This window comes from Penaeus japonicus, unplaced genomic scaffold (genome assembly GCF_977035675.1).
Source record: "Penaeus japonicus unplaced genomic scaffold, GWHDUDI00000001_assembly GWHDUDI00000011, whole genome shotgun sequence".
Classification (NCBI taxonomy): Eukaryota; Metazoa; Arthropoda; class Malacostraca; order Decapoda; family Penaeidae; genus Penaeus; species Penaeus japonicus.
In genome coordinates this window covers 33,764,498-33,774,497 of record NW_028234413.1, presented here as the reverse complement: position 1 = coordinate 33,774,497, position 10,000 = coordinate 33,764,498, and positions in this window count along the sequence as shown.

Sequence of the window (10,000 nt, the reverse complement as noted above, 5' to 3'; positions counted from 1 at the left end):
AAAAAGAAGAGAAAGTGAAAGATGGGGAGAGGGGGAGAGAGGCAAAGGCAGAAGAGGAGAGGAGAGAGAAAGGGCAGGGGGTGGAGGAAGAGAAGGGGAGGAGAAGCAGAGGAGGGAGAGGGAGAGGGAGAGGGAGAGGGAGAGGGAGAGGGAGAGGGAGAGGGAGAGGGAGAGGGAGAGGGAGAGGGAGAGGGAGAGAAGGAGGGAGAGGGGTAAGAAGGATGAGGAGACAACAAAGGAGGCTGTGGGGAGGAGCGGGAGGGGGGGGGCGGTAGAAAACTACGGAGCACGAGGAAGTGGAAGTGAATGCGGAGGGGGAAAGAGGGGAAAAATTGGGAGACGAAAATGAAGAAGAAGAGGAAGGGGGATAAGGAGGAGGAGGAGAGAGAACGAGGAGGAGACAGGAGGAGGATAAGGGAAGAGACAGCAAGGTAGAGTAGAGGAGAGGAGAGAGGTGGAAAATCATGACGAAGCGAAAGAATAAGCAGAAGAGGACCATTCGAACAGAGACGAAGAAAAAATGATGAATAAAAGCTGAAGAAGAAAAATAAAATAAAAGAATAAAGAGAATAACAAAAAGAAAGAAGAAGATAGAAGAAGAAGCAGAGGTAGAGGAAGGCGAAGGAGAAAGACAAGAAGCCAAAGAGCGAATTTCGAGCGAGCAGGGAGGGGGGGGGGGGAATCAAGAGAGGCGAGAGGGACTTCACATTCAGAGGAGGAGAGGGCCGGGAAAGAAAAAGAGAGGGGAGGAGGGGAGGAGGGGAGGAGGGGAGGAGGGGGAAGGGGGTAGGAGGATCAGAAGGAAAAGGAGGAGGGGGGATAAGAGGAGGAAGTGGAGGAGGATAAGAAGGGGAGGATGATATGGAGGAGGTTAGGCAGGAGGAGAATAAGATGAAGATAAGAGGAGGAGGAGGATAAGGGGGGGAGGGAGGAGGTGGATAAGAGAAGGAGGAGGATAAGAGGAGGAAGAGGAGGAGGTGGGAGAAGAGGGGCAGGAGGTATACGAGGAGAAGGATAAAAAGAGAAGAATAAAAAGGAGGAGGAGAAGGAGGTAGACGGAGAGGAGAAGGATAAGAGGAGGAGGAGGAGGAGGAGGAGGAGGAGGAGGAGGAGGAGGAGGAGGAGGAGGAGTAGAAGAAGGAGGAGTAGAGGAAGGAGGAGGAGCAGGAGGAAGAGGCGCAGGAGCAGCAGTAGGAGTAGGTGAGGTTGAAGGTACGACAAAAAAGAAAGAGAGCAGATAGGACGTTGGATATGGAAAAGGAGGAGGAAGAGAGTAAAGAGGAAGAAAAAAGGAAGTGAAGAGAGTGGAGGACGAGGGAGAGGAGGAGGAAAAAGTGGAGGAGAAGGAAGAGGAGGAGGAGGCAGCAAGACACGGACGAGAGAAGGCAGGTAGTCACGTCCGTGAGGAGCGATCAAGTGCTTACTGGACGCTTTCCATTGTCGACCCTCCGTGCAGGACGGGTGGTGGTGGAGGAAGAAGAGGACGAGGAGGAGAAAGAGGAAGAGAAGGACGATGATGATGATGAGTATAAGGGAGGCGGAAGAGGAGGAGGACGGGGGGAGAGGAGAGGAGAGGAGAGGAGAGGAGAGGAGAGGGAGGAGGGAAGAGGAGGACAGGGGAGAACAAGGAGACGAGGAAAATCATCAGTAAAATATACTAAAAGGATGGGGAAGAGAGGAAGATGATAAGGAAGAAAGTATGAAGTAAGATTTTCAAATCTAGAGAGCGGAAAAAAGGCACCATCTTTTCATTTAACAGGTCGTCGAGGAGAGAGGGCCAAAGATGGGAGTTACGAGGGAAAAAAATACTGGCATATTAGACCATACAGACATACGCACATATTCTGAAAACTGTTTGGAGGGACTTAATGGTCTGCATATATATATATATATATATATATATATATATATATATATATATATATATATATATACATATATATATATATATATATATGTGTGTGTGTGTGTGTGTGTGTGTGTGTGTGTGTGTGTGTGTGTATGTGTGTATATGTGTGTGTGTGTGTGTGTGTGTGTGTGTGTGTGTGTGTGTGTGTGTGTGTGTGTGTGTGTGTGTGTGTGTGTGTGTGTGTGTGTATGTACAGTATATATAAAAAATATATACATATATACATTGACCATCTCTGTTACATAAATCTGTTAGAAGTTTTCTTTCTTAATGAACATGAGGAAGGACTGTGGGAGCAAGGGAAAAACATACGGAAAAAGCGAGCTATGGGGAAGGGAATGAAGAGAAGAGAAGGGAAAAAAAGAAACAAGACAATAAGAAAAAAAAACAATTAAGAAAGATAAATAACAACAACAACATTCCACATATAAAGAGAAACGTCCACCCACACATTCCAATCCCAATGAACTTCCTCGGCTTACCCTCCCCCCCTCCCTCCACCCCGGGCCCTCCTCCTCAATGAGATCACGCCGGCCCGTGATCTTTCGACCTCTTTCAAGAAGAAGAATGTTGTCCCTAGATACACAAACCCAAAGAGAAAGCGGGGAAGATAACCAATAACAATAATCGACCATTTCAAAAACAGCAAACTCCTTTCGCAATAAACAACAAAAACAAATCATTTCTGCTCCATGGCAACTATGACAACCGAAACATCTAACTATCAACAAACCAAACAAACAAACCTGCTAAAGGCATCGCCGGAATAACAACCACACGTCAGCATCATCAACCAGCTTAGCCAAAGCCAATCTTCTGGCTCCTCTTTTCAGCAAAATAAACCTATCGTAGGCCTATCATCTTCACCACGTTACTACTCCTCCTGTCCCTTCCCCTGCCCATACCTCATGCACTATGACCCACCGGGGATTATGGGAGAAAACAATGGCTCGGGCTAACTGTCCAGGAAGACTACTAGTAACAATTAAAACGAAATAAAAATAATGATGAAAGTTAAAAAAAAGGAAACTCCGGTACATACAAGAGCTGTAAACACGTGCGTAAATACACACAAACACACACGCACGCACGCACACACAATGAACATACGATCCCCACATCACGACACTACTTAGCAACACTCACCTGCGAGGGAAAGAGAGAGAGCGAGAGTGAGAAAAACACGTGTTACATTAAAGGTGAGCAAAAACGACGGTCATGTGACGTCACCGTTTGTTTACGTAGTGCATTGTGGGAGGGTTTTGCCTTTCCCCAAGCCCCCCTCCCCCCTTCACCCACCCCTCTCCTTATACCTCCTCATAATAATATTGGAATTCAGACCTTTCCGGTTTCCGTTCGATTGCACAGTCTTTTTTCTTGAAGATACGCCTTAAAGTTGAACAAACGTTGCGGAACGTTTTCGTCTGCACGTGCGAATACAAATGAAGTAAGGGGGGCAATATGCCTCTCAAATCCTCATCATTATCAATTCCATTCCGAATTCATTCGAAATATACCAATAATCAAATCAGAGGGCACTTCATCGCATTGGGATTGCAGCAGATATTGCAATATGCATTTCAGTTATATAGTTAATAACGATCATACATATCACATAAACGATTATAGAAAGACAAGAAAATAAACAATAATTGATATCCACTTGTCTATCTATCTATATATGTACATATGTATTTACATATGAGAGAGAGAGAGAGAGAGAGAGAGAGAGAGAGAGAGAGAGAGAGAGAGAGAGAGAGAGAGAGAGAGAGAGAGAGAGAGAGAGAGAGAGGAGAGAGGAGAGAGGGGAGGGAGAGAGGGAGGGAGAGAGGGGAGAGAGGGAGAGGGAGAGAGAGGGAGAGAGGGAGCGGGGGAGAGAGAGAGGGGGGGAGAGAGAGAGGGGGAGAGAGGGGGAGGGAGAGAGAGAGAGAGAGAGAGAGAGAAGAGAGAGAGAGGAGAGAGGAGAGGGGAGGAGAGAGGGAGGGGTGAAGGGAGAGGGAGAAGGAGAGAGGGAAGGTAGAGGGAGAGGGGGGGAGAAGGAGGAGGGAGGGGAGGGGAGGAGAGGAGGGAGGGAGAGGGGGGAGGGGAGGGGGAGGGAGGGAGAGAAGAGAGGGAGGGAGAGAGAGAGAGAGAGAGGGAGGGGGAGGGAGGGAGGGAGGGAGGGGAGGGAGGGAGGGAGGAGGGGAGAGGGAGGGAGGAGGAGAGGAGGAGGGAGAGAGGGAGAGGAGAGAGAGAGAGAGAGAGAGAGGAGAGAGAGGAGAGAGAGAGAGAGAGAGAGAGAGAGAGAGAGGGAGAGAGAGAGGGAGAGGGGGGGGGTAGAGAGAGGGAGAGAGGGAGGGAGAGAGAGGGAGGAAGGGGAAGGGGGAGGGAGAGGGAGGGAGGGAGGGAGGGAGAGAGAGAGAAAGGGAGAGGGAGAGAGCGAGAAAACAAGCAGACATGATAATGAACTGACTGACACACAAGATAACAATTTGAAAATCTTACATCTGTCACCGTCAAACTAAACTATGCCCGCCCTTTCCAGAGTGAGTCCGTTGGTTGAATAAGTGAGTCGGTGAATAGATAAGTGAAGAAGCGAGTGAATAAGTAACTAAATGCGTGAGTAGTTTAATAGTTAAGCGAGTACGTAAATGAAATAGTAAATAGTAATTGAACGAGAGTATGTGATAGGCTAGCGAATGAGTGAGTGAGTGAGTGAGTGAGTGAGTGAGTGAGTGAGTGAGTGAGTGAGTGAGTAAGTGAGTGAGTAAGTGAGTGAGTAAGTGAGTGAGTAAGTGAGTGAGGTGAGTGAGAAATTAACTGAACCAGCAAGAGAATGAGCAAAGCCAACGACGAGTAACAGTGTGCCGTGTGCACCGCCCGCATCACATGTTCCAGAAAAACTGCGCTTGTTCAGCGATGAGTGCGTCTCCCAAGAGTGCGGCTCCCTCAAGTGCATCCCTCGGTCTCTCTCTCTCTCTCTCTCTCTCTCTCTCTCTCTCTCTCTCTCTCTCTCTCTCTCTCTCTCTCTCTCTCTCTCTCTCTCACACACACACACAAACTCACTCACTCTCTCTCTCTCTCTCTCTCTCTCTCTCTCTCTCTCTCTCTCTCTCTCTCTCTCTCTCTCTCTCTCTCTCTCTCTCTCTCTCTCTCTCTCTGCTTGCTTGTCCTTCAGTATATGTCGACCTCTGTTTGTTTGCCTCCCTCCCCCCCAATCTTTAAGAAGACTGACATGGAGAAGAATAAAAGGAGACACACATAGGCCGGAAACAGGCAAAAAGAACCAGAAATAAACCAAAATAACAAATACATTGAAAAAGATAGTGATGGTGATACTACTACTACTGCTACTACTACTACTAATAATAATAATAATGATAAAATAATTATGATGATGATATTAATAATAATAATAATAATAATAATAATAATAATAATAATAACAATGAAATAATCATAATAGTAATAACAATGAGTAATAATAGCAATAATGACATCAATAACAAAAGCAACAGCCGTATTAGCCGTTCGACAGACCGACAGGGAGAGAGGGAGAGAGGGAGAGAGGGTGAGAGGGAGAGAAGGAGAATCTCCTGACCTTTCGGAGAGGGTGGGGAGGGAAGAGGGAGGGGAGGAGGGAGGGAGTGAATAATTCAGGGCGGGAAGTTCTCCCCGACAATAAAGCCGCCAGACCTAAGGGCTCTTCGTTCGCCTCCCTCTCCGGCTACCCACTCAAAACGCACGCAAAAATGCACGCACACACGCAAGTGCTCACAAATCTGAATCAACTAATTGCTAGTTTAATTGACTCACCCAATCGTGCACTCATTCGGTCGGTTCGCTCACTCGCTCACCCGGTCACTCACTCCGTTTGACTGCATGTCTGTCTGTCTGTCTGTCTGTCTGTCTGTCTGTCTGTCTGTCTGTCTGTCTGTCTGTCTGTCTGTCTACTTGACTGGCTGGCTGGCTAACTGACTGACTGACTGACTGACTGACTGACTGACTGACTGACTGACTGACTGACTGACTGACTGACTATTCCTCAGTCATCCCCCCCTTCACTCATTTTCCTCACCCACCTCCTCATTCACACCCCTGATCCGACCTCCGAAGAAGGGACGCAGAACCGACGGGAAGTGAAAATGAGAAGACGAAAAAAAGAGAGGGCGAAAAAAAAGACAAGGGTTAAAAAGACAAACTCACCACAGTGTGAATTGAACCCTTCCCTCCCTACCCTCCCCTTCCCTTCCCGGTCTCCAGTCCTCTCCCCACTCCCCACTCCCTTCTCCCTTCCTCTTGACTTAACCAGCCCTTTCTCTACTCATCTCTCCCTTCACCTTTCCTTAACTAACCCTCCCCTCCTCCCCCTTCCCACACTCCTCTGCCTTATTCATCCCTATCTTCTCTCCCTTCCCCCCTTTCCTCCCCCATCCCTTCTCTCCCTTTCCCCTGCCCCCTCCTCTCTCAGCATACTCCCTCCCGTCCTCCCCTCCCCTTCACCCCCCTCCCCCTTCCCCCAAGCCCCTTGTCTGCAGGAAGGCCAACCAGCCCGCACTGATCCAGGCCCTTCTTTGCTGTGCTCTTCTTCCTCGTTTTATTATTGATGTTTTCTTTCTCTCCACTTCCTTCTTTCCTAGCCCTTCTACCTCGCTCCACCTCTTCTATCCTCTCTTTCTCGGTCTTCGGTCTTCCTCTTTTCTTCCTCTTCGTCATCAAGTTATCATCCTATTTACTCTTCCCTTAATTTTAAGAGCAGCTTTTCCTTCTTTTTCTCTTCTTCCTCTCTTCCTCCCCTCCCCTCCTCCCCTCTTCTTCCTCCTCCTTCTCCCCTTTTCCCTCTTCATCATTATGTAAAAAAATATATCAAAATATGATCTTACATACAATTCCAACAGTCACTGAAATGAACAGTAATTGAGTTCATCTGTTTGCTAAAGAAATGAAGTCAATAATATATATTCTAACTAACAGGTAATCCTAATCCATCTTGTGTCTCTGGAGCACATCTATTTAAAACAAAATGGTAATGATATTAATCTACTTTATATCAATAAACCACATTCATCAATGCCATATAAAGCATCAATGCCATATAAAGCATCAATGCCATAAAAAGCATCAATGGCATATAAAGCATCGTCAATCCTCTTATCATGGCTACCAATTTATAAAACAAGCATAAAAAGTTATAAAAAAAGATAAAGTCATTATCACAATGAATTTCAATAAAATATGAATATAATGATGATAATGATAATGATAATAATGATAATGATGATGATGATGATGATAAGTAAAAAAGTAAATCAAAACTGAGTAAAAAAGAAATTAAAATGTGTTAATAAACTGACCATATATTCAAATAAATTTTAAGAATTTGCATATAATAATTAAGATGAAAAAAACATTTTCAAAATATGAAAAAGAAAAAAAATCTTTAACCTGTAACCTGTTGTACTCAGGCCATTCCCAGCATAATGGCATTATCTCTAACACAAATTAAAAAATATAAAAATAAAGAAAAGTATATATATAATAAAATGAAGAAATATAAGATCCATGAATAAAAGCTACAAAGAATAACAATTAAACATATAAAAAACAAAAATAATAACCAAAAAACTCATTATAACATCAACAAATAAATTAATTCAGCATGTCACAAAAGCATTACACATCTATTCTTGGACAAATGCTACAAAGGCAGTAACAGGATGAGAGAATGTCAAGGTGACAAATGCTGCTGAGAGATGCCAAGTGCATAGCTCCAATAATAATGGTGATATTTAGAGCAATGAATATAGCAATATTACTGATGATGCTAATATTAGCAGTAGTAGTAGCCAGTGTTATGACAGCATCAGTCATAGTAGAAACTATAATAATAATAATGAAAACAATGTTTATACTAATAATACTCATAGTTACACCAAAACAATAATCATAATCATAATCATCATCATCATAATAATAAAAAGAACAACAATAATAATAATAACGACAATTAAAAAAATAGCAATGACTACTATATATAACAAAGACAATAATAAGAAAACCAATTATACATCATACCCCTTCCTTCTTCCTTACTGTTTTATCCTTTTGTGATTATGAACATGAAGATGGTAACTTGATAGTGATGGTAGCAAAGGTGATATGTTTATGGGATGATGCCTGCGATAACAATTACAAAAATTACAACTTCTGTAATGATGGTGGTAACTACCACTACAACCATAAATAACATTGACATAACAATAAAAAAAAATCAATAGAACAACAGCAACATACACATACCTTGATTGGTCCCTTATTATGAAGTTTGTCGTCCTCTGTAGAGGGAGAGAGCAGAAAAGGCGTTGTTAATAAACAAGAAAGAATTTTCAATGCTTGTGAAGTACAACAACTAAAGGTGATTGGAGTGGAAAGGCAGTAGAGAAGGAGCGGAGTGATGAAGGAAAGGCGAGGGTTGGGTTGGGGTGGGGTGGGGGGTGGGGGGTTAAAGATAAGAGATAAGGTATAATAGTGAGGGAAGAGGGGTGAGGGTAAAGGCTGGGGTGGGGTGGGGTGAGGGTAGGGGGATGGAGGAATGGCTTATCTTATCTACCTATTGGTTCCCTTTCCCTCAGACTATTGGCTTGTTGACTCTTGTTCCTTGCTCAATGATATCCGATAAGGAAACCTGATGTATTATTAATCAACGTTATCTGGATAGTATAATGTAATACTCCTTCTTCATTACAAAAATCCTTTGGCAAAATAATTACTTACAAAAATAGGGAACAAAACAAATTTCTATGCCAAAATCACAATATACATGCTCACACTTGCGCTCAGAGTAGTACACACAAACCCACATGTACAAAATTCTAATAATAATAACTGTAGTAATAACAATGACAATAATTCAAAATATCAAAAGACTAAAGAAAAATCAATAAATACACAAATGAGATCCCATGTACCCACACCCTGCTGGAGGGCCATACCCGTCCCCCCTGACCAAGACCCACCAAAATCTCAAAGACAACAGCTTTTTGGGAGAGATGCAAGGCACTTGTCTTAACATGATAAAAGGCCTTCCCCCTCTCCCTCCATGCCCTTCCCTCCCTCCCTCCCTCCTTCCATCTCTAGTTACACATTTATCCCTCCCTCCCTCCCTCCTCTCTATCATCCCCCTCACTGGACCAAACATACAAGCAAAGGCAACTTATTCATGCCCTAGCCCAGATGCCATGAGTCCCCCCTCTACCCCCTACCCTCTACCACCACCACCACCACTTTGCTCACGCACTAAGCAGGCCTCGCCTTGCTGCCGCACTTAGGCTGACGACCCATCCTCTTCCTCCTCCTCATCTTTTTCTCTTTTCCCTCCTCTGCCTTCTACATGTCTTTCAAGTACATTTTTTTCCACATTCCTCATTTCTTATTCTAATTTCTCCAACTTTTTCCTTTGCCTAGCATTCACTTTATTTTTAATTTTATTTTCCTTCCTTCTTTTACCCTGTACCTATCTTCTCTCTCACAGTTAATTCCTTCCTCCTCCTCCACCTCTCCCCTATACCCCTCCCACACACACACACACAAGCACCATTCCTATTCTCATTATCTTTACTCTTTTTTTTCTTTACTTTTTCTTATTCCTTTCTTTCTTCTACATATCTAATTATCTCATTTCCTCTCTCCTCCTCCTCCTCTATATTCCTTCCTTCCATCCCATCCTTCCTCTTTTCTTACTGTCTCAAGTGATGTCCTTAAGGATGCAAGCTGATATTTGCAAAGAAAGCTGTGCTGACATGGCGCTAATTTTTTTATTCACCATTTTTTTCTTCAGAGGGGATAGGTGGAGAGGAGGTCTGAAAGCTTGACAGAGGAGCTTTTCTTGTGGTGTGGCATCTAGGAAATTTACACAATCTTATATAATCTTTGTTTTCTTTCAATTATATATTTTTTTTCATCTTATCGGCCTACACTGAACTGTCTTGCATATATTTAAGCCTAGGTTAAAGAGGTAAACTGCAGAAAAAAAACTGTTGGCAACACACACACACACACACACACACACACACACACACACACACACACACACACACACACACACACACACAC